The following is a 26,190-nucleotide window of genomic DNA, read 5'->3' on the forward strand; positions in this document are numbered from 1 at the left end:
CTTTGATTAATCTTTTCATGCAGGGAATTCCACAGCAAACACATGCCCCTATTAGGAGTATACCCACACAAATGGCAATCAGAATATTCATTAGGATGGAACCCCACCCCCCAAACAGATTCTGGAAAAAGTCCGTCAGTGGGTTTGGGCCTGGTTCAGTCATGGCTGATACTTTCTGAATTACCTCTAGGTGATTATTTATCTCGTGGCGATTGTCAGGGATGAAAGCACAGCATTCTTCTTTGATAAGCGCACACGTACCACCTCTTGCCGCTAGGGTGAAGTCAAGAGCCATCCGATTTTGTAGCACAACAGTTCTCATTGCATTCAGTTCATCAGTCACCAATTCTAGGGCGGAAAAAGTTGCATTACTCATTACTTCGAGAAGTTTTGACAACTTCCTCAGCTCCCAGATCGATTTGACTGCTCCATAGGCTGGTAATATTCCTGCCCAGGATATAACACTGTCACTCAAGTCCATATGAGTCAATTCACTTTTGTCTTTTACTGAATTATGGTCTTTCCAACCAGCTTCAATCTTCCCAACTGGATTCACAGGTTTCTTAACTGGACCTTCAGATTTTCGAGCTGTTTCTCTTACGTTCCGTATCTTACCCAAAGGTAATTCTTCAGTATGTCTTATTGCTGAAACCAGATAACCCAAAAAACAACTGCCGGACCAATTCTCAGGTAACCATTTATATGCCTTTTTCCCACAAATAAAATAACAGTTTTCTACTTTAGTACTAATACGCATCAGCCCTGCATGAAACATTTTCTGATCTATAACTGACAATTGTTTAAACAAAACTGGATTTTTTTGAATGTCACTCATAGTCGTTTTCAATGAGTTTAAATACGAGTCATAATTAGTATTGCAAAAAGTATTGCCATTACCATTCTTAATATAACATCGGTAAGATATGGTTATATTACAATTGCTCCAGCCCACCTGGAGGGTGTCATTTTTATAGAAACATACAACTCCTTTTTGTGTGACAGGTAAAAATAAAGCTATTTTGTCCTGTGATCTCACAGTTCCTGTGTCAAAAAGTAAATTCCCCCAAGTCTCATTTATCCCCAAAGGGACAGCGGACGTTACCAGTCCTCCATATGCTGTTGGTATAGCTGTACAAACCCAGCAATTTGAAATGTTCATAGTCTCTGCATACACACGTTTCATGGCCAGGTATATGTTAAAATTTGGATGCCAGTCTATAGACGTTTCATCACGCCTTCCCACTTTCACTTGTGTGGTTGTGTGTAGGATGAACCACAGCAAGAAGAAAATTGTCACAATTACAGTTAATAAATGTACACACAACAAAATGATTATGCAACATCTCTGGGGTTGATCTAAACTTCTATTCGCTTTGATTTTGGCCATCTCGGTCTGGTTGTGTATCAGTCTCAAAGTTTTTATCAAGTTGAAAGTTCTTTACCGGTTTACAATGCGTCAAATGAACCCAGGACGTCCTCTCAGCTACTCTAACTGCAGTAGGCATTGCCAACAGAACCTGGTACGGACCTTCCCACTTTGGACTCACCCAGTTTTTTCTTTTCATCACTTTCAGCCAAACCCACGACCCTGGGGCCAAGACTGCTTCCACCGGTCTGGTCTGTTCCTTATCTGAAAAAGAGTTAAACTGCAAAACAGATTTATTCCTTAACAATTTCTTCATATATTCTGCTAACGAACTGTCAGCCTCCTGCTCTGCAGGCATGAGAGCTTTCCACTGAGGCACATAATATGCTCTCCCAAAAATCATTTCAAAGGGAGTCAAACCCTTTGCATTTGGAACTGTTCTCATACTCAGCAGTGCTAAAGGCAGACAGTATATCCAATTCTTTTGGGTCTCTTCTACTAGCTTCCTTAACTTGTTCTTTAGGGTACCATTGTACCTTTCCACCAGTCCTGCTGACTGTGGGTGGTAAGCACAATGGTTATTCAAGGAGATACCAAAAAAATCTCCCAAGCTGGTGAATCATCTGATTCACAAAATGTGTGCCATTGTCACTATAAATCCTCTCCGGAATGCCAAATCTAGGGATTACTTCTTTTAACAGGGCTTTTGCCACTGTTGCTGCATCCGGGTTTTTGGTTGGAAAAGCTTCTACCCATTTAGAAAACATGTCTACAATAACTAAACAAAACTTTTTCCCTTCACATTTATTAAATTCTATGAAATCCATACAAATAGTATGGAACGGGTATGGTGGTATAGGAAAACTTCCTTGCTTGGTTTTAAATGCTCCTTGTGCATGATGCTTGTTACAAGTATGACAAGCTACACAAAATTTTTTTGTGTAGTTTATGTATCCATATGTTTGGAATATTCGATTTACTAACTGTACCATCCCCCCTGTTGAGACATGGCTCTGCCCATGGCTCAACAAAGCTGCATATCTAAATAAATTAGACGGCAATATTGTTTTTTTTCTCTTTGGAAATGTACAGTCCATTCTCAAGAATTGCACCTCGTTTTACTCATTTTTGTTTTTCTAAATCTAAAATCTCAGAGGGTTGTAATTCCTCATTCAAAAATAAAGTTTCTGAGTCTGAGGCTGCTTGCTTTGCAGCCGCATCAGCTCATGCATTGCCTTTTGAAATCTTATCCTGTTGTTTTGTATGAGCTACACATTTACAAATAGCTACTTTGGTAGGTAACTGAATAGATTCTAATAACTCCAAAATAAATTGCGTATGATTAATAGGTTTTCCACTGGATGTTATCATTCCTCTATTTTTCCATTGTTGTGCAAATACATGTACTGTAGAAAAAGCATACTGACTATCAGTATATATGTTCACACACTTGTTTTTTGCTAAAGTACATGCTCTCGTCAAAGCTATCAATTCCGCTGCTTGTGCAGATAAGTTGTGTGGTAAGGAATGAGCTTCTAAAATTTCATTGTCTGTAACTACTGCATATCCCACCAGATTCTTCCCTGTAGGACCCCTTCTGCATGAGCCGTCCACGTAATATGTCACCTCGGCATTATCCAAGGGCATATCTGTAAGATCTTGTCTAGGTAAAGCTAACTGTTCAATTTCCTGCAGGCAGCTGTGTGGTGTGCCATCCGCAGGAGTTGGAAGTAATGTTGATGGATTCAATGTCGTACATCGTTCAATTGTCATATGAGGTTGGCTCAGCAGTATAGTCATACATGAACGATGTCTAGCAGGAGAAAGGTATGCCATTTTCTCTTGCAGTAAAATTATTGCAACTGCATGAGGCACTCTCAATGTGAGAGGGTGGAATAACACCACTGAGGCCGAAGCCTGTACTGCCATTGCGGCTGCAATTACTGCTTGTACACAGTGAGGCAAAGATCGCGCCACTGGGTCTAACTGTGATGAATAGTAAGCTATGGGGCTTTGCTTGTCCCCATGTTGTTGCGTCAATACTGACGTCATATATCCTTGCTTACAATCTATGGTCTGAAGGAATCGTTTGTGATAATTTGGAAGTCCTAAAACTAATGAAGAAGCTATCAACTGCTTCAACCTGCAGAAAGCCGTTTCTGCTTCAGTTGTCCATTGCAAGAAATCTTGTGCTGCCATTGGTGTCTTATATATCAAATCAGTCAGTGGAGCAGATTCCAAAGCATAATTTGGTATCCAGCTCCGCCAAAAATTAGTTGTACCTAAGAAAGACATCATTTCTTTCTTGCTTGTTGGTTTGGGTGCTTGCAAAATCGCTGTTTTTCTTTCCTCATCTAGTATTCTACCTTCATTGGATATTACATATCCCAAGTATCTAACTTGTTTTCTCCAAAGTTGTAACTTACTTTTGTTTACTTTGTGACTTGTATTGCTAAAAATTTCAATAATGCTACAGTATCCTCTCTGCATTGCTGCTGGGTGGGGGCTGCTAGCAAGATATCATCTACATAAAGTAGAATTTGACGACCTCCCGGTGGGGTAAATCCTGCCAGGTTGCTAGCCATTTCTTGTGCAAAAATTGTTGGGCTCTCACAATATCCCTGTGGTAGTCGAGTATACGTATACCTTTTACCCTGAAATGTAAATGCAAACCAATATTGACTATCAGGATGTATAGGTATTGAAAAGAAAGCATTGCTAATATCTACCACAGAGAAATACTTCTGTTGTGGTTCTAAATCATTTAACAAAGTATGTGGGTCTGGCACCGTGGGTGCTCTAGGTATTACTGCATTGTTTACAGCTTGTAAATCTTGTACCATCCGCCATTCCCCATTTGCTTTTTTAACAGGAAATAGGGGTGTATTACATGGTGAATCAGGAGATTCTACCAGTACTCCTTCTTTGAGTAATGCTGCTATTATAGGCTTAATTCCTATTTCTGCATCCTTTCTCAAAGGGTATTGTCTTTTCTGTGGTCTGAAAGCTGACTTTGGGGTTATTGTAACTGGTCCTGCTGTTCGAATAAGTCCTACATCTGACTTGCCTGTTGACCAAAGAGTTGTTGGAATTTCACATAAAGCCTTTTCTTCTTCTTCTAATAAGAATGCTAATCAGCTGTCCTCACTAGATTGCAAGTGTACAGCTGGATGTGTCTGTGTCAACCAATTCAGTTTTTGTTTTTGTATCCCTTGTTCTGATAGTTCTAAATCAGTCTGTTTTTCCCATCTTGTTACTTTTTCTCCTAAGTCTGCCCATTTGACACTTTTGTTCTTTGTCAAGCTGACATGTGGCAACCGATTTGATCTATACAATGCAAGGAATTCTTGAGGTAATGAACAGCTAACTACACTGTTCCCCTCAGCATCCCAGTACAGAGTACGCAAAACTAATCTAGTTGCACGATTTCTAAACAGTTCTTGCTCATACTCTCTATCAGGTCCTGGTGTGGTACAGTAGTATAGAGTACAGTGTAACAAATGCTGTCGATCAGTGTCAAGGGAGGGGGCTTTACTGATGGCTATGTTCATCAGTTCCTTGGTTACTGCCCCTCGACCAGTCGTGACTAGGTCCTGGCTGTACCAGTAAAAAGTTTCACCCTCCGATCGCACTACAAAGGTATCCATTTGTCTCTGTGCCTCCATACCTTGTACAGTTGGAACTACTGCTATGCCAAATATCTGCATAAGGTCCCTGCCCAATAGGTTTACTGGACACTTTGCAGACACAACTATTTTACTTCTCTGGGTCATACCTGAAACAGGGTCAGTTATTGCTATATCATGGGAGAGTGGCTCCCTGTATAGCTGTCCGTTTGCTGCTTTTACTAATATATAATCAGGTGATTTGGAATATTCTGGTAACTTGGAGGGGTGTATCAAAGTCCGTGATGCTCCTGAGTCACACAGGAATTTGACTTCCCTTCCCTCCACCAGAAGTGTCACTTCCGGTTTTGTATCTGCTAGGTAGAGCTCCAGGCTCAACAATGCTAAATCTAAAATTTCATTTCCATTTTCATCTAAGTCAATTTGTACTTCCTCTACTCCTTCTACTACATTGGCATTTGTCTTTTCTATTCTAGCTGTTACTGGTGATTCCTGACTTTCATATGATGTATCCTCACTATCATATAGTCAGTCCTCATCCCCTTTATCTTCCGTCGTTGATTTCTTATTTTGTTTACAGTCCCTAGCTAGATGCCCTTTCTTTCCGCACTTGAAGCATTCACCTCTCTTTTTCCTTTCTTCAAAATCTTCTGATTGTTTGTCAGACTGTTTGTTTCCCTGGGCATTCTTCTTGCCCTTTTTACCTGACTGTAATACAAATACTTCACCTCCGTCTTCAGCAGTGAAGACTTGTGCCTTCTTTTTCTTTTTACTATTAAAATGTCTCTCAGCATGTCTAGCGTATTCGAGTAAGGCTTGTAGCCTCCCTGTTCGATGATCTATCATATGCTTCATAATGAAGCTACTAATAGGTGCAATGCAACCTTTCAAAAATGCATTTTTTAATTGTTGTTCATATGGGGAATCATTCGTTTGGTTCTCAGGAACCGGCATACCGCTATGATTATTAAAACATTCTAATAATCTAGCATAGTATCCATCTATTGTCTCATTTTCCTGTTGTATGCATTGATTAATGCAAGTCCAGTCTGCTCTAGGTTTCCATTTCTCAGAGATTCGGTCTGTCAGACCTTTCACTCTGTTGTCTAATTCTGTGTCACTATGTGGGAGTGGCCTAAGTTCTGCATTACGAGGATTCCAGGTGCCACAAATCATGTGCCAATCTGGACCTATAATTTGTCTCGCTACTTTTTCTACTTCTTCCCCATTCAAGTGGCAACTTAACCTCATGCCTTGTAAATCTTCTAAAAATTTTGTAAAATTAACTTTTGGATGGGGGATTCCCTCAGTAGCCTTCCGGATGTCTTCCGGTGTCCATGGTCTATATACTAAGAGTGTTGGATCCTGCCCTTCCTGTCCTGCCTGAGGATTTGAAACTTCTATAAGTGGGCATATTTCTTCCTCACTCTCATCCTGTAGATTCCTCTCTATCTGGTATGATTCTGTGTCCCTATGTGTTTTACGTGTTTGAGACCTAGTCTCAATAGGATCTCTAACAAATGGTTGTGGTCTTACTGAAACTTCAGGATAATGCAGAGGCGGACCAGCCTGTCCACTCGCTTCATATCCTGAAAAGGGTAAGGGAGGGGGCAAGGGAGGAGGAGGAGGAGCTGTAGCTATTACCAAGTTATTATCCTCTTTGTCTAAAAATAATGTTTTTGAATTTTTAAGCTTCTGTTCCCTACGATTTGCTTCCTCAATCCACCTGTGTGCTTGAGGTATGCCTAGTTGGCGTTGCTTTTTTGCCTGACCTCCTGCATCAGATTTAAGCTGTTTAAGGAGTTTAACTAGTGTAAGTTTATCTAGTTTACCATCAAATTCATATTTGTTAACCCATTTCGTATAATACCTAACATTATCAGCACGCTGTAATTGCATGTATTTTGCGTCTTCGGTTAGGGGCGGATCTCGCAAGGTTTTAGTGCACTGATTACCCATGTCAAAGAAAATGTTACGTAACCCTTTTTTTATCACGTGATGTAAATTTCTTAGTTCCTGTTTACAGTTTATCTAGAATAACTGTCTACCTTATTCTGTTACCCTGATCTATGACAAAATATACAGTACTTCCTTTTGTCCCTGATCTGCAAAAACAAATCTTGACAACAATATACTGTAACCTAGTCCCTGATCTAAAACAGAAAAAAGGCAAATTCTTCCTACCTGAGCCTTCTGGTTTTGAAAACGTTCAAATTCCGCTCTTCGGCCACTGATCAGAAAGTGGCCAGCCTCTTTACACACGACAATTCAGTCGGAGGTCTTTTCACTCAAGAAGAACCATTTCGGTAACTTCTCCTGCGCAGTATTCGACCACCGATACACTGTGATCTGCAACTTACCAAGGGAATTCCGTCTCGAAAGGACCAAACTGTTAAATAAAAAATCAGAATTCAATACACAGGAGGTTCAGATTCAAAAGTTTACTAGTGTACACCAGGAGGCAAAAAACCATACAAGTACAGAATTTTGTCTGACATGATGCAGGAAGTACAGAATATTTTATAGTGTTTGCATTCAAGTTATGCCCACCTTACTGACGTGGTTAGTCACAGGGCATTTACATCACTTTAGCTTACAATTCTGCATTCATTAAGTTTTGCTGATGCTGTACATTTAAAAAAACTTTTCCTTTAGATACAATATGGCCTTGCTATCCAGCTGGTCAGTCATAATGTCTTTCTGTAAAGTTACCTGAGAGGCCAAATGGTACAGTGGTTAAAGTGTATACCTTTCAACCAAAAGGTGCACGGTTTGATTCTCACCACTGGAAAGAGTTTCACAGATATGAAGGTTTATATTATGGCTAGGCTTGTATAGGCCCTAGGGCTGATAGCCTAGTACCAACCTATGAACCTTTAGATACAATACGGCCTTGCTATCCAGCTGGTCAGTCATAATGTCTTTCTGTAAAGTTACTTCTTAAAGGTCTCATATCAGTTCGAATACAATAGCAGATTCAGTCTTTAAATTCACCTCTTTGTTCACTGTTTCACTTTCCCACCAGCTGTGTTTTTATCTTACAAGGGCAAGTTACTACATCAGGAAAGGAAGATTTAATTATTTACAAGACACAAGTTATTTTATCAGGAAGGAGCGGAAGATTTACACATTTAATTTCCTGACCCAGCAGATAATCACTTATGAAAAGCATAAACATTAAGCTTGCTGAGCTGGCAGCTGCCAGGGTCAGGGGTCAAAGCACACTGCAGTTTCAGAAGCTACTTGCATTTACACATGAATTTATCCCTTCTGCTATATGATTAATAGAATAAAATGCATTATAAACTACCTTGCTTTTAAACTAGCATTTCACATATATTTAAATACATATTTTTCTAACAGTAGCCATTGCTGAAATTTACAAACAGAACAAAAACACCTATGCATAATCTCTTGACCAGGACCTCAGTGATAGCCATAGGTATCATTAAATGTCTGATCTAAGGCTATGATGCAGCATTTTGATATTCTGAGCATGCTGTACTCAATAGAAATTCTCAAAGTCTTTCATTATATACCAAGGTAATAAATCCTTGCTAAGATTCTAAGCTTAGCTTTTCCTAAGGGCTATCCCAAAATAATGCTATGAGCCAGTCTAACCTTCTTTAAACAGGTTTTGAACTTTTGAAATGAAATAACAGTTGCTGTACTTTTCTTCCCTGCCATTATTCCTCCTGTATAGCCAGTCATTCTTAGCTCAAAATATCGCTATGGTATCAGAAAACTCCTGCGCTGGCTAATGTTTCACTGGTGTTGCTTAACGAGCCACCATCCCATTGTGGTTTCTTAAAACCTGCATATCTGCCAAGTCAGGAAAACTTTCCCAGCATTCTCACATGAACTGTAGGGCAAGATTTCACCTAAAAAATAATGATGAAAGTCATTCTTCTTCTATTTCTTCATCTACAAAAAGTAATCCATAAAAGTGATTTTCCTCCATTTAGGCAGTTCTTAATTTTCACATTAGGAGCTACTGTTTCTTCTTTATCAGATTCTGTAGTGACCTCTTCATTAACTTAATATATACACACATATATATATATTTTTTTTTTCTGGTAGCATACAGGATACTGCCTGGCAGATTTCAGTGCTCCTGCAGTTTCTGCACCTATTACTTTTCATTATCAGGGCTGTACATTTTTTAACAGTGCGTCAGACTATTATCTTTTTTTCATTCACACTAGGAGTATGTGTTCTTAGTAGTCTTTTAGGACTCCTGTGCTAGATAGGAAGATACAATTGCTGCCTAGCTAGCCTGACCCCATTTTTATGGGTTGCATACCTCTAGAAGACAATAAGGTATGTTCAATGTCATCAACCTTGCTGAGGTTTTTCAGTGAAGGAGTAGTCTTCAGTCTGGTCTTCATAAAAATAACAGGTATATCTGTTCTGGAACAATGACCAGTTGTCTCCCAGCAGCCCTATTCTTCTCCTGAAAGGTTAACATAGTCTGTATCAGGAGTTTAAAACTTCAACATTTCAGTCAAAACAAAGGTGATAGTTCGTATGACACAAATTTCTCTTTGTGATTGGGGAAACACGTCTCAAATGTACGTGTGATACAGGCTGCAAACTAGGAACAAAATAATTTGTTCAAAAGACCAAATGTTGCACATATTTTACACAACTGTCGTGGGTAAATGAGTTAGGGAATTTGAGGGTGAGTGCAGGCAGGTGCAGCTGATCTGCAGTTCATAGTGGCCATTTACACATGTTTGTAGTGTCCCCAAATGTAGGCATACAAATGAGCAGATAATGAGATGGTAATGAGAACTGTCATACATGTTCTTATGCTTATTAAGGGTATTTTACATTTGCAAATCATAGATAGTTATCCCACTTTCTTGCACTTGTTGCAGATGCAATATAAAACGCGAAGGTTCACAAAATGTATCAGAGTTGCAAATCGTGAAAGCAGTGAGCTGTGCTATTTCTATGTCAGAGTTACCTATCTCGGCTGGGCCAAAACCACTTGCACCCTGCAGTACTCACCCAGCAAGAACACGGAAGTATAAGCAAAGGATAACTTTGATACTCACAAAATCTTTGATAAGTTTAGAATGAACAGGGACATTATAAGAGTCTTAGTGGGCATGTTTGTCTCCCATAGGGGCAGTGATGGAATGAGTAGACTTCCTCTTCCAGTGGACATCAAAGTATGTATAGCCCTCACTATACTTGCTATGGGGAACATCCAAATACAGTTTTTGAACACCTTGGGGTTCTTACAGGCTTCTCTTTCAAAGAGACTGAAGGATTTCCTGGATTTAGTCTTGGCACATGTGGATCTGTACATTTATTTACTGATGTCACCTCAGGATCAAGCTTGGACTATGTGTGCCTTTTATGGAATAGATTGCACCCACATTGCAGTTAGGGTCTCTCCTGGACTACAGGGTGAATGGTACCACCATAGGAAGGGCTTTCATTCTATCAAATGCCAGGTAGTGTGTGTGATGCATGGGGGTGCATCACCAATATCTTTGCACAGCATCCTGGCAGTGCACATGATTCCTATATCTGGCAGACTAACTCATTCTGCTACCACTTCCTGCATGGCATGATGCCCAATGGCCATCTTATTGGTAAGCTGAATTTTTTTTATTCTTTCTTTTTTTTAAGTAAGTAGTTATTCATGTTAAAGGCAGTTCCTGTATATTAATCTGTATTTTTTTATTTTGTCTCTCACTCTTTCTCTCATGGCTCATGACTCCTGTAAGAAATCCATTTGGAGCTCCAGTGGAGAAATATAACACATCACTGTCCCAAGCCTGTATTATAATTCAGAGGGAGTTTAGACTCCTAAACAGCCATTTCAGGTGCCTGGATGACTCTGGGGTTACCCTTCAGACCTGGAACAGAAAGAACATCAGCTTTAATGTAAATTAACAAACTGACTAAGTGCTTTCACCCACAATTGGGCTTCATCAGAGTCAGTGAACAATAAACCCATTAACACTTAAATAGCAATTAGAGGGCAATAAATCACATGAGTACCACAATGTATTCAAATATTAACACACAAGCATCCAAGGTCATTCAACTTAGAACCCTAATACATACTCAAGCAACAGTAATGAATACATTAATGAACTTGTTAGATAAACAAATATCAAACTTGTTAAAAACTATAAAATGTACATGTTTAAATCTCTATCATAAAAATAGGTAACCCTAGATTGTGTTATAAAAGTATAGTGTACATTATATAAACTGAGATTTGTATTTTAATACACAGGCTGTAGAAATACTCTTATTGATACCTGGTGCATTGGATGCAACCAGACGCAGCTGCCACAAACATTCCCTAACTTCTCTAACAACTCTTACTGTGATTAAATATGTCCATTTGTGGCTACATGCCTGTCTTGCACTACATTCTATGTTGGGATGACTACGAGGAAACTTAGATTTCGTATACTGGAACATAACAGGGACATTAAGAGACAACAAAACCACCAATGCCCTATTTAATCACAGCAAGAGTTGGTTGTACTAATTTCAAAAACATTTTATTTTTTGTTATTGATAAGTTACCCAAGAAGGATTTTGGGGGGACGTTAAAGCCTTACTGGACGTTAGAGAGAACTGTTGTTTGAGTATGTAATGACCTTGGATGCTTGTGGGTTAATTTTTGAATACATTGTGGTACTCGTGATTTATTGCCTCTAATTGCTATTTAAGTGTTAATGGGTGTATTGTTCACTGACTCTGATGAAGCTCAATTGTGGGTGAAAGCGCTTAGTCAGTTTGTTAATTTACATTAAAGCTGATGTTCTTTCTGGTCCAGGTCTGTTTAATTTACTAGTTTCATCATTGTATTTTGGCACCCTTAAGTATGTCCCAGGTACTGCATGTAGGATGTTCATTGCCTGCTGCATCCTGCATAATATGATTATGCACTGGTCAGGTGGTGAAGTGTCCAATGCTGTCACTGCAGCTCCCAGTTCTAGTCCGACTGTGACTAGTGATGGCTATCCTGCAACAATAGTAAAGGCCCCAATACAGCAGGCTTGTACACAGCATGTGACTGCACAGTTTAAGAGACAGTGTCTAGGCTAGAACTATGGACAAGGATAATCAGGTTAGTGTTTCTTTTAAAAAAAAAAAAAAAGATTATAATTGATGTCTGCATTGATACCTGTGGGCTATACTGTGTGGTGCATGGTCTACTGTCAATGTTCATCTGACATTCTCTCTGATCTTAAAACAGTTTTTTATTACTAGCTGTTTGCCTGAGTACTCACTGATTCCTATGCAGTGATGCTGAAAGACAGCAAATGAATGAATAAATAGTTGCACATGCTTTTTTAATAACTTTTTTGTTTAATTATTTATTTAGTATTCAGTATAAAGTAGTACTGTCAGAAATGAAAAATGTAACATTCATTTGCAATTTCCCTGTAAAAAATCATGTTGCACTGCACATCATTTCCTGCTTACTGTCATTTAAAATATTTATGATGTCAGAATCTTTTATTTGTGCAGTGATGAAGTTTTACTGGCAGCAGTTAAGTGTATATGGCAGGAGGATTATTTCAATGTGTCACTTTTGTATGATGTAGTAGACCTGGAATTGTTGTCTCATTGCTATTCTGATTTAATATCTAACTGTAAGCATGTGGAATGGGAATGCATGTACCATTGCTTTTGGCCTAATGTTAAGTTATGCACTTAACAGATGTAGAAAGACTCCCACTCCCTCACAGTACAATTGCATTTAAACACAAATTTACAAGATTGTAGTTTCAGAATAATGTGAAAGTAATAGCTGAGAAGGGAATAATTTGGCATATATGACAACCCCACCACCCGCATCCTAACTAAAACTAAATTTTCATTACACAGACATACCCCCGGATTCACGAATCCTCCGTGTAAGACTTAATAAGTCTTACTTGGAAGCTGCAGTTGAATAGTATGACATCAGCATGCCATGAATATGCATGAGGGCACGCTGACTCAACCGTAAGTCTTACACGGACTGTGTAAGAAAGCAGGGGGCGTGTCTGACTGCCGAGCAGTCTAAATGTCCACGCCCCTGCAAGTGTTTTAAAAGTAAGAAAAGCAAATACACAAGAGCGAGTCTGCTCAAATGTCCCTGCACCCAACAGCACACTCCCTGATATTGTAAACCCCTATCACAGTTCCAAAACGCAAAACATTAAATTAATTTTTTTAAATTCCCAAAATAGCTGCCCGTATTTGCACGTGTGTGCGCGGGTGTGCCCATTGCTTAGCTAGAGTTAGCAATTCTGACATGGAAGAGCATAAGAAAGAATGTTTATGCAAATCACATCAAATAGCAATAGCGTAATGGTAGAGCGTTCACACAAAGTAGAGGCATTCACTGTTCAAGTCCCACCACTCCCCTTTGTATTTATTTTTTAAATCAGTATATGAAATAATATCTGACAAATATGTTTAAACATTACTAAAAAGCAGTGAAATGGCCAATGTATCAGTGAACAAAATAAATATTTTAAAGGATCCTGATATAAAATTGCCTGCAGTTAAGCAGCGCTTCACCCAGTGCAATAGAGTTGCCCATAGTTTAATAGCGCTTCACCCAGCGCAATAGAGTTGCCCATAGTTTAATAGTGCTTCACCCAGCACAATAGAGTTGCCCATAGTTCAATGGTGCTTTACCTAGCGCAATGTGTTTGTGCGGACATGCGCGCCGCGCCAACCAGGGCACCGAGGAGCAACGTAGAGCACAGTTGCTTAAATGCAGCCACACCCCCTAGCCTGTCTGGATAGTATGAAAATAAAATGAATGACAAGCTTCGAACCCAGGACTCTGTGCATCAGAAGCAAAGTACAGAACCACTAAACCATGACAAAATAGGGGAAACAGCCACTATTAACATTCATATACATACGAATGGTAGTTTAACCATTACTAAGCAGGTCTGCAGTCAGCCGAGAATTTTACAAAACGGCCAATCACAAAAAAGTGCGGGAAATGCGGCATATTTAAGCCCCACAGATGGGTATACATGCCATAACTGATTGTAGCTCACATCTGCAGTTAGAATGTTTGGTGTCGGAGAGGGAACACGCTTCCGAGCACAACGTTGGGGCATCGAGGAGTCCAAATACATGGTTTGGCTCCTTGTCCACCATCACGAGTCAAGACTCCTGCAGGGCCAGTTCCTAGGGATGGAGTACAAGGCAGAGGCTTGGAACCGGTTAGCTCGTGACCTCACAAGTGCCACAGGCGTTCCTCGGACTGGTGAGCAGGTCCATCACCACCATGCAGACCTGAAGAGACAAAAGCAGGACCGCCTGTACCAATGGATACAGGAGGCCCGTGGGATGCGGGATGCCCCACAACTGAGTATGTAGCCATGGAATGCAGTATGTAAGAATTGATAATGGAGTATGTATAACGGATAGGTATGTCTCAATATCCCTTCATTTACTTTACAGCTTTAGGTGACCGTGCTATGAATCAGCAAGCCTATGCTGATAGGCTGCTAAGGCTGTGCCACCAGGCAGGTTAGTGTTTATTCTGCATGTATTGTTACATAAAATATGGGAGAGAGCATGAAAGAAAGTTCTGTAGTCCAATAACACAGACATAAAATTTCCTGAATAAGTCTTCTGCATGTACTGCCCGATAAAAACATCAGAGAGGCAGAAAAAGAGTGTAGTAACCCATTAAGAAAGGTAATAATATCTCTGCAGGCATTGTCTTATAAAATAAGTCAGTGAGCCTGAAAAATGATTGTTCTAACCTATTAATAAAGGTATAATATGTCTTGAACATGTCTGCCATATACACCGTTAAAACAAATAAAGGTGTGAGCCTGTGGAAAAGTGTGTAATGTCATTAATAAAGGTCTAAAACCCAGAGTGTGTCTGTGTCACAGAGTCTGAAATGTTGTTGTACCCTTGCATTATATAAACAGTACTGTTTGAAAAGGTGCTGGGAACCCAGAGTTGTGCAGTCCCATATAAAGTGGGTGATGGAAGTGCTAGTAGCTGTGAAACATATATACAGTCCACAACAGTCAGTTACTAGCTGGCATGAATAAGTAAACTTGGCACACGTGTAGTGTTAGAAAAATATGTATTAGTAATATGCATGCTTAGTGCATTTGAGGTTTAAAAGGGTTAATACATTTATTCTGTTCACACTGCATGAATCTGCACAGCTACTAGAGACATTCCAATCTTGTTTATGTCATGAAAATATGTGCAGCTATGATCTGCTCATGCCACGGAAATTAACAAGAAGCATTTGATTTCTGCTAATGTCATGAAAATAATAATAAGTGTTTCATTTCTACTAGTTTCATGAGACTTAACAAAGAGTTATTGATTTTCTGCTTATGCCATGAGAAAGTACACAGCTGCTGAAGCTATTGATAATGAAAACAAAGGCTGCTTGAAAGTATAAACTGTAGTCAGCATTACTTGTACCTAAGCTCGAATCTAGGTAAAATGTAACACATATATTAGAACTGCACAACTGAAGAATAGAAAGATTGTAGTGGCCTAAAAATAAGCCCCAAGGCCAGATTGTTTTTCTCAAATGTTTTTGTAAATCAACAATAATCCAGTCATGTCAGCAGGAAATCTAAGTAACATTTTCTATGTAACACATAGTGAGTTTTAAATCTGAACATGTCAGCAGGAAATCTAAGTAACATTTTCTGTAGAGTAATACAGAAAGCTGTGTCTAACTACGTCAGCAATAGAATAGTAACATTTCATAGAACTATATAAAAGTAGCATACTGCTCACTAGTAATTTAGACAAAATCATTCTGCCTGCATGTTTTGTCTCCTTGCTGCAAGTTAATAAAGGATGCCATACTTGAACCTTACGTGAATTGGTCCTTGAAGTTTTTTCCTTTGACAGATTGGTCTTTCGGACTGGAACCCTCTCTTCACCTCAGATCAGATGGGCCAGTTGGTTGAAACCATATGGGGAAGAAACCAAATCGGTTCTTTCTATTTGAAAAGCCCTTCAACTGAATTGTCGTACAAAAGAGGCCAGCCACTTTCTGATCTGCGACTGAAGGATGGGTCTCCAAACTGGTGATCAATCACGTAGGCTCAGGTAAGGTGAATCTACTTTTTTCTGTTTTCTGTTTTAGATCAGGGACTAGATTTGTATTGTTTTTGTCAAGACTGTATTTTACAAGTCAGGGACAGAAAAGATTATTGCCTTGTCATAGATCAGGAGAAACAGAATAAGTAGGCAGTCATTCTGAAGAGACTATAACAAAATCCATGGTACCACGTTAAAAATAAGAGAAGTTACATAACAATCAAAAGGGTAGAACAAAATGGGTAATAATTGCACAAAAAGACCCCAAAATCCGCCGTTAACAGAAGACGCAAAATATATGCAGTCGCAGCTTGCCGACAATATTAAATATTATTCAAAATGGGTTAATAAATATGAATTTGATGGAAAATTAGAAAAATCCTCGCTTATCAAACTTGTTAAACAGCTCAAAACCGATTCCAAAGGTCAGGTAAAAAAGCAACGCAAATTAGGAATTCCTCAGGCACACAGGTGGATTGAGGAAGTAAACCGTAGGGAACAAAAGAACAACAATTCAAAAACAATGTTTTTAGACAAGGAGGACAATAACTTAGTAATAGCATCGGCCCCTCCCCCTCCCTTACCAGAATATGAAGCAAGTGAACAGGTTAGTCCACCCCCATGATATCCTGTTGTCACTGAAAATAGAGACATTGTGAAAATAAAACCATTTATTAGAGATCCCATCGGGACCAGGTCTCGAACAAGGGCAGGTAACTCAAATGAAGGCATTGAATTATATCAAATGGTTAAAAATTCACGATCTATGAGTGAAGAAGAAATATGCCGACTCATAGAAGTACCCAGTCCTCAGGCAGGACAGGACAATCAGGACCGAACTATTTTAGTGTATAGACCTTGGACTCCAGAAGATATCCAGAAAGACACTGAGGGAATTCCCCATCCAAAAGCTAATTGCAAGGAATGAGGCTGAGTTATAACCTAAACGGAGAAGAGGTAGAAAAAGTAGTTACACAAATTGTGGGGTCAGATTGGCACATGATTAGTGGTAACTGGAATCCCCATGACGCTGCACAAAGACCCCTCCCACATAGCAGCGCAGAATAAGACAACAGAGTAAAAGGTCTCACGGACCGCATCTCTGAAAAATGGAAGCCTAGGGCAGACTGGACTTGCATTAATCAATGCATCCAACAAGAAGGTGAAACTATTGACCGGTATTATGCCAGACTATTAGAATGTTTTAATAACCACTGTGGAATGCAGGTTCCTGAAGACCAAACACAAGATTCCCCATATGAACAGCAGTTAAAGAATGCATTTTTAAAAGGCAGTATTGCATCCATAAGCAGTTTTATTACAAAACACATGGTAGACCATCGTACAAGCAGGTTACAGTCATTACTTGAATATGCTAGGCATGCCGAAAGGCATTTTAATAGCAAAAAGAAAAAGAAAGCTCAAGTATTTTCTGTAGAAGATGGAGCAGAAGTTTATGTAGCACAGTCCGGGAAAAAGGGCAAGAAAAACGCACAGGGAAACAAACAATCTGATCAGCGATCAGAGGACTTTGAAGGGCGAAAGAAAAGGGGTAAATGTTTCAAATGCGGTAAAAAGGGACACTTGGCAAAGGATTGCAGGAAAAATAAGAAGGCAACCACGGAAGACAAGGAGGGTGAGGACTGACTATATGGTAGTCAGGAATCACTAGAAGGGGCTAGCAAAGAAAGGACAAATGAGAATGTGATAGAGGGAGTAGAGGATGTGACAGAAGAGACAGAGGAAGTGCAAGAAGTTAGTGACAGTGAAGAAAATGAAATATTAGACCTAGCTTTATTGAGCCTGGAGCTCTATTTAGCAGACATGAAACCAGAAGTTACACTCTTTGTAGAAGGGAGGGAAGTCAAATTCTTGTGTGACTCAGGGGCATCACAAACCCTGATACATCCCTCCAAACTGCCAGAAAACACAGAGTCACCTGATTACATACTGGTAAAAGCAGCTAATGGACAGCTGTATCGGGAGCCCCTCTCCCGTAATATTGCAATAACTGATCTGGTTTCAGGATTAACTCAGAAAAGCAAAATTGTTGTTTCTGCAAAATGCCCAGTACACCTCTTGGGCAGAGACCTCATGCAGCTATTTGGTATAGCAGTAGTCCCAACCATGCAGGGTATGGAAGCACAGCAACAAATTGATACCTTTGCAGTGCAATCGGAGGGTGAAATGTTTTATTGGTACAGCCAGGACTTGGTTACGACTGGTCCAGGGACTGTGACTGAAGAATTAATGAATGTAGCTATCAGCAAGTTCCCCTCCCTTGACATTGATAAGCAACACCTGTTGCACTGTACCCTGTATTATTGTAACACACCAGGACCTGACAAGGAATATGAGCAAGAATTGTTTAAAAATCATGCAAACAGATTGATATTACGTAACCTGTACTGGGACACAGAAGGGAACAGTGTAGCCAGCTGTTCATTGCCCCAGGAGTTCTTTACACTTTATAAATCTAATCGATTACCACATGTTAGCTTAACCAAGAACAAAAACATAGAATGGGCAGACCTAGGAGAAAAAGTCATGAGATGGGAGAAACAGACAAAATTAGAACTGTCAGAGCAGGGAATACAAATACAGAAGATGAATTGGATAACTCAGACCAACCCAGCTGTGCACTTACAGTTTAGCAAGGACAGCTGATTAGCAGTCCTATTAAAGGAGGAAGAGAATGCCTTACAAAATATACCAGAGACTCTCTGGTCAACAGGAAAGTCAGATGTAGGACTTATTCATACAGCGGGACCAGTAACTATCATGCCAAAGTCAGCATTCAGATCACAGAAAAGACAGTATCCCTTAAGAAAAGATGCAGAGGCAGGAATAAAGCCTATTATAGCAGCCTTACTTAAAGGGGGAATACTGGTAGAATCTCCTGATTCACCATGTAATACACCCTTATTTCCAGTTAAAAAAGCAAATGGAGAATGGCATATGGTCCAAGATTTACAAGCTGTAAATGCTGCAGTAATACCAAGGGCACCTATGGTGCCAGACCTACACACCCTGTTGAATGATTTAAAACCTCAACAGAAGTATTTTTCTGTGGTAGACATTAGCAATGCGTTCTTTTCAATACCAATACACCCTGACAGCCAGTATTGGTTTGCATTCACATTTCAGGGGAAAAGGTATACATATACGCGACTACCACAGGGATATTGTGAAAGTCCAACAATATTCTTACAAAAAATGGCAAGCAACTTGGTGGGATTTACCCCACCAAGAGCCAGTCAGATTTTACTTTATGTTGATGACATCTTGCTGGCGGCCCCCACCCAGCAAGATTGTAGAGAAGATACCATAGCGCTATTACAATTTTTAGCCGCTGAAGGACATAAGTTAAACAAAAATAAACTGCAGCTTTGGAAAAAACAAGTCAAATACCTAGGATATGTAATATCCAAGGAAGGTAGAACATTAGATGAGGACAGAAAAGCAGCAATTTTGCAAGCACCAAAACCCACTACCAAGAAGGAAATGATGTCCTTCCTGGGTACAACTAATTGTTGCCGGAGCTGGATTCCAAACTATGCCTTGGAATCTGCACCTCTGACTGACCTGATATATAAGAAGCCTATGGCAGCACAGGATTTGTTACAATGGACACCAGAGGCAGAATCTGCTTTCTGCAAACTGAAACAGTTAATGGCGTCCTCATTAGTTCTAGGATTACCAAACTACCATAAACGTTTTTTCCAAACTGTAGATTGTAAGCAAGGTTATATGACATCAGTGTTAACACAACAGCATGGGGACAAGCAACTCCCCATTGCTTACTATTCATCACAACTAGACCCAGTGGCATGGTCCTTACCCCACTGTGTACAAGCAGTAGTTGCAGCTAGAATGGCAGTGCAGGCTTCGGCCTCAGTAGTTTTATTCCACCCTCTCACTTTGAGAGTGCCTCATGCAGTTGCGATTATTTTACTACAAGAAAAGGTGGCATATCTTTCCCCTGCTAGGCATCTTTCCTGTATGACTATATTGTTGAGCCAACCTCATATGACTATTGAATGATGCACGACTTTGAACCCTTCTACCTTGCTCCCAACCCCTGCAGATGGCACACCACACCGCTGCCTGCAGGTAATTGAGCAAAAGACACTACCTAGAAAAGATTTCACGGATGTCCCCTTGGATGATGCCGAGGTGACATACTACGTGGATGGTTCGTGCAAAAGGGGTCCTGCAGGACAGAACCTAGCAGGATGTACAGTAGTTTCTGACACTGAGATTATAGAAGCAAAACCTTTACCACACAACTTATCTGCACAGGCAGCAGAATTGATTGCCTTGACACGGGCATGTACCTTAGCAAAGGGTAAATGTGTAAACATTTTTACTGACAGCCAGTACGCTTTTTCTACTGTACATGTTTTTGCACAACAGTGGAAAAACCGAGGAATGATAACATCTACTGGCAAACCTATAAATCATGCACAGTTTATTTTAGATCTTTTAGAATCTATTCAGTTACCTCAGAAAGTAGCTATTTGTAAATGCACAGCTCACACCAAGCAACAAGATAGGATTTCAAAAGGTAATGCAAGAGCTGATACAGCTGCAAAACAAGCAGCTTCAGAAGTATTTCTTTTAAATGAGGAACTACAACCCTCTGAGATTTTAGACCTAGAAATGTTAAAAACAATGCAGACACTCACTACACAAGTTGAAAAACAAAGATGGGTAAAACGAGGAGCAATTCTCAAAAAGGGGCTGCACATCTCTAAAGAAGGGAAACTGATACTACCATCTAATTTGTTTAGATATGCAACTTTGTTGAGCCATGGGCAGTGCCATGTCTCAACAGGGGGGGATGGTACAGCTGGTGAACCAGGTGTTCACAACATACGGATTTACAAACTACTCTAAAAAATTCTGTTTGATGTGCCAAATTTGTAACAAACATCATGCACAAGGGGCGTTAAAGCCCAAGCAAGGGAGTTTCCCTACACCACCAGATCCGTTTCACACTATCTGTATGGATTTCATAGAATTGAACAAATGTGAAAATAAGAAGTATTGTCTTGTCATTGTAGATATGTTTTCCAGATGGGTGGAAGCCTTTCCAACCCAAAAATCCAGATGCAGCTGTAGTAGCAAAAATACTTGCCAAAGAAATCATCCCTAGATTCAGCATTCCGGAAAGGATCTACAGTGACAACGGTACACACTTTGTAAACCAAACCATACAGCAGTTAAGTAAGCATTTTGGTATTTCTTTAAAAAATCATTGTGCATACCATTCACAATCTACAGGGCTAGCTGAGAGACATAATGGAATATTAAAGAATAAATTAAGAAAGTTAATAGCTGAGACAGGGAAGAAATGGCCATATTGTTTGCCCCTGGCACTGTTGAGCATGAGAACTGTTCTGACTGCAAAAGGATTGACTCCTTTTGAAAAACTATTTGGTAGGGCTTATTATACACCCCAGTGGAAACTTCTCATGTCCTCAGACCAGGAAGCTGATCTTACACTAGCTGAGTATATGAGGAATTTGTTGAATTCTAAACATCTGTTGCAGTCAAATTCTGTTTCAGATAAAGAATAAACCGAAACATCGGAAGTGGCAGTGATCCCCGGGGACTGGGTGTGGGTGAAGAATATAAAGAAGAAAAATTGGCCATCACCAAGGTGGAAAGGTCCATACCTGGTGCCTCTTTCGACACCCACTGCAGTCTAGATAGAAGAGCAAGCCTCATGGATTCACCTGACGCACTGCAAACTAGTTAAGAACTTTGGACTGGACAAAAATCTTACCTCTCCATTGGGGCCCTCAGCACAAAGTCTGGCTTCAAAGGGGGGTCAGATCAATAAGACAGATCCGTCTCAACCCCAGTGAAGAAACCATCAGTGTTGAAGGTCCTATTAGGGCAGAGAGTAAGAACACATGTCTGAAATAAAGATGACAGGATCCAGTAAGATCCAGATGTACCTACTCAGAAGAGTCGGAGAAAACAGGAATGCAGAACAACCATTTCCTCAGAAGTATTGCATAATCATCCTGTTGACTGTACTAGTGACAATAATCTTTTTATTGTGGTCATTACTTTTCCCAGCCACACAAAACTGAACTGAATAAGCGTGGAGAGTTGCACGTAGAGTGGCACCCAAACTTCAACACTTACCTGGCAATCAAATATGTGTATGCTGAGACCTTCAATGTTTTGAATTGCTGGATTTGCACAGCCTTGCCAACAGCATACGGGGGGGGGGTTATTGTTAACTTCAGTCCCCCTATGAGCCAACAAGACCTGAGAAAATTTAGTCTATGATACATCAGATGTTGCATCACAAGATAAAGTAGCATTGCACTTGTCTGTTCGACAGAAGGGGACTGTGTGTTCTTACAAAAATGATACAGTTCAGGTGGGTTGGAGCAATTGCAGTGTGACTGTTCCCTATAGATGCTACAATAAAACTGACACCAAAGGTTTCTACTGCAACACAAGCTATGATTCCTTTTTTGAAATGATGCATAGGACAACTGATGAAGTAAAACATAATGCTGACCTCTATAAACAACTGATTATAGTTGACAAAAAAATGTTTCATCCAGAGCCAGGACATAGTAAAGTTACTACCAAAGTAGAAGATTGTTATTTTGTATGTGGTAGGAAAGCATACAAGTGGTTACCTGAGAATTCGTCCGGCAGTTGTTATTTTGGATACCTAGTTCCGGCCATACAACACACAGCAGTTTTACCTCAGGGGAAAATTCGGAATGTTCGACGAGAAATCAAGAAACCTGTCAACCCAGTGGGGCAAATCAATGTGGGCTGGAAAAACCAACATGCTGTGAGCCTAGGGAAAAATGGACTATCTCATATGGACTTGGGTGATACCATCATCTCGTGGGCAGGTGTATTGCCAGCATATGGAGCAATGAAATCAATCTGGGAACTGAGAAAACTGTCTAAACTTCTCAAAATAATGAGCAATGCAACCTTTTCCGCTCTAGAATTGGTGACTGATGAACTGACTGCCATGAGAACTGTAGTGCTTCAAAACCACATGGCTCTTGACTTCACCCTAGTGGCGAGAGGAGATACTTGAGTGCTGTTCGTATATTCCTGACCACAAACACAAGATAGACAATCACCTTGAGGTAATTCAGAAAGTGTCGGCTATGACCAAGCCAGGACCAAATCCATTGACGGACTTTTTCCAGAGACTGTTTGGGGGGTGGGGCAGTATCCTGATGAACATCCTGATTGCCATCTCTGTAGGAATGATCTTACTGGTGGTATGTGTTTGCTGCTGCATCCCCTGCATGAAAAGACTGATTAAAGACTTTATAGACATGTCAGTTTCAGAAACCTTATACCAAGGTGCTGAAATTGAAGAATTGTTGAAAAATTGAAAATGCTTTCATAAGTTTAAACTGAATGACTCTCTTAACTGCAAATCCTGAGTAGGAAGAGGTTAGGGGAAGAAAAATTGTTTATGCTTATTTTGAAAGTAGAATAAAAGTATTAAAAGGGGGGAAATGTTAGAAAAATATGTATTAGTAATACGCATGCTTAGTGCATTTGAGGTTTAAAAGGGTTAATACATTTATTCTGTTCACACTACATGAATCTGCACAGCTATTAGAGACATTCCAATCCTGTTTATGTCATGAAAATATGCGCAGCTATGATCTGCTTATGCCATGGAAATTAACAAGAAGCATTTGATTTCTGCTAATGTCATGAAAAAAGAGTTTCATTTCTACTAGTGTCATGAGACTTAACAAAGAGTTATTGATTTTCTGCTTATGCCATGAGAAAGTACACAGCTGCTGAAGCTATTGATAATGAAAACAAAGACTGATTGAAAGTATAAACCGTAGTCAGCATTACTTGTACCTAAGCTCGAATCTAGGTAAAATGTAACACATATATTAGAACTGCACAATTGAAGAATAGAAAGATTGTAGTGGGCTAAAAATAAGCCCCAAGGCCAGGTTGTTTTTCTCAAATGTTTTTGTAAATCAACAATAATCCAGTCATGTCAGCAGGAAATCTAAGTAACATTTTCTATGTAACACATAGTGAGTTTTAAATCTGAACATGTCAGCAGGAAATCTAAGTAACATTTTTTGTAGAGTAATACAGAAATCTGTGTCTAACTTCGTCAATAATAGAATAGTAACATTTCATAGAACTGTATAAAAGTAGCATACTGCTCACTAGTAATTTAGACAAAATCATTCTGCCTGCATGTTTTGTCTCCTTGCTGCAAGTTAATAAAGAGTGCCATATTTGAACCTTACGTGAATTGGTCCTTGAAGTTTTTTCCTTTGACATGTAGCATGTTATTTTTTCCCCAGAAATGTGAGTGTGTGTGTCAAGAAATGCAGGGTTCTGTACAAATCGAAGTGAAAATGTCATGTGAAAACATCCCAGATATGTAGATAAAGAAATATAAATGCAATCAAGAAATATGTAGCAGTAAGATCTGCATCCTGGACAGTTAGTATGTCAGATATAGGTCAGGCATATATTGAACTAGCCAAACCCATTACACAACCTAATGTATGGTGGCAAGTGTAATAATACAGGTAGGGGATATACACTTGCAGTCACTAGGAATGTAGTGTAGACTAAAAGGTCATTATAAGATGTTAACCGAGGTTTTTTCTACACCCTGCTGTATGTGCATAAACCATGCAATTCCACACCTCAATGGGTATGTGTAATCTTAAATATTTGTTGGGACATATGTCCTATTTTTCTATAAATATTTGCATTCACGTTGATGCATGTACCCTGTTTAAACACCACAATCATGGTGGCCTGTTGCTACCAAACATCCCTGCATGCTGTTGGAATAACCACTGTGGTTCAATATATTCATGTGTTATGCTTGTTGTTCAACTGTTGAATCCTTGGTGTGTTGGGTTAATGGGAATGTTATTGCATGCTGTTACAACTAATCTGGAATGCTGTTTTGCTTCTGTTGTAATTAAATACACCTAATCACAGAAGGTATGGGAAGGCCGGTCCCTGCGGACCCACCTGCCCTTCCTCAGCCAGCGAGTGCACCTGGCACCAGCAGGTCCAGTGCCCAGCCCGGGCTCCCCTCCTCCATTGGTCCTGTGCCAACTTCGGGTGGAAGCGCTGCAGGGGATGGGGATCATCCCCCTGTGCAAGCGTGGGCAGAGAAGGGCCACCTGTCACCCTTCGAAGGGTCCGGGCTGTGGTGTGTAGGGAGATCCAGCGTTCAGTCACTGATCCCCTATGCCAGCTTGAGGTGAGAGTGGCGCATCTCACGGGTGAGCATGCCCATCCTACGCAGCCCCCAGCACAGCCACCCTCGGGGCTGTGAAGGTTCAGTGGTGACTGCCCATGGGTGGGGATCTCAGTTCCACTGTTACCATCTGTGGGCTCATGGGCTTGCGATTTCCAAATATCTGACCCCGTCAATTGTGTTCACCCACCCCATGTGTCATACACCTCCCCTGTATGCGTCTTGTCTGTCTTGTCTGTTTACCTTCCCAACCTACCTCCCTGGACATACCTACTTCCTCTACCTCACTTCCCACTCTCACCTGAAAAAAAAAAAAAAAGGGCAATCTGTACCCACAAAAAAATTACACTCCATACATAGCTGCCCATTTTGCACACATGTCCATCGGACAAACATGTAAGCTGATAATTAGAATTGGCAGTACAGCATACTTTGTTGTCCTCACCCCTCTCCCAGGGGTGGAAGGTTTCAAATTTCACTCCAAATTCATTGCATATGCACAGCTGTTGCTGTTAAAGAAATGGGCAGCTATGGACCTTCCCTACACCTGTCCTGCACATCCCGAGCTTGTTTACCTACTGTGTGTCCCTCTTTGTGCCCCCTTTTTTGCCACTTTCCTATCCCCCCATTTTCTTTTCTTTAAAAGAAATTAGCACAGGGTTAGCGGGAGTAAGCACTTTTAAGTAGCAGTAAGTGGGATTAAGTGAGTGTGCGCATGTGTGCGCTTAGCTAAGCGTCGCTAAGTGTCGCGCAAATCCAGCGCAAACCCGCTTACAACTGCTTAAAAGTGCCTTAGTCACTCTATGGCAGGGCCCTTGTTCTGCTGAGCAGCAAAAAAAAAACTCTGCCAG

Source organism: Protopterus annectens, chromosome 5.part0 (assembly GCF_019279795.1).
Source record: "Protopterus annectens isolate FY-2018-M chromosome 5.part0, PAN1.0, whole genome shotgun sequence".
In the NCBI taxonomy this organism is placed as follows: domain Eukaryota; kingdom Metazoa; phylum Chordata; order Ceratodontiformes; family Protopteridae; genus Protopterus; species Protopterus annectens.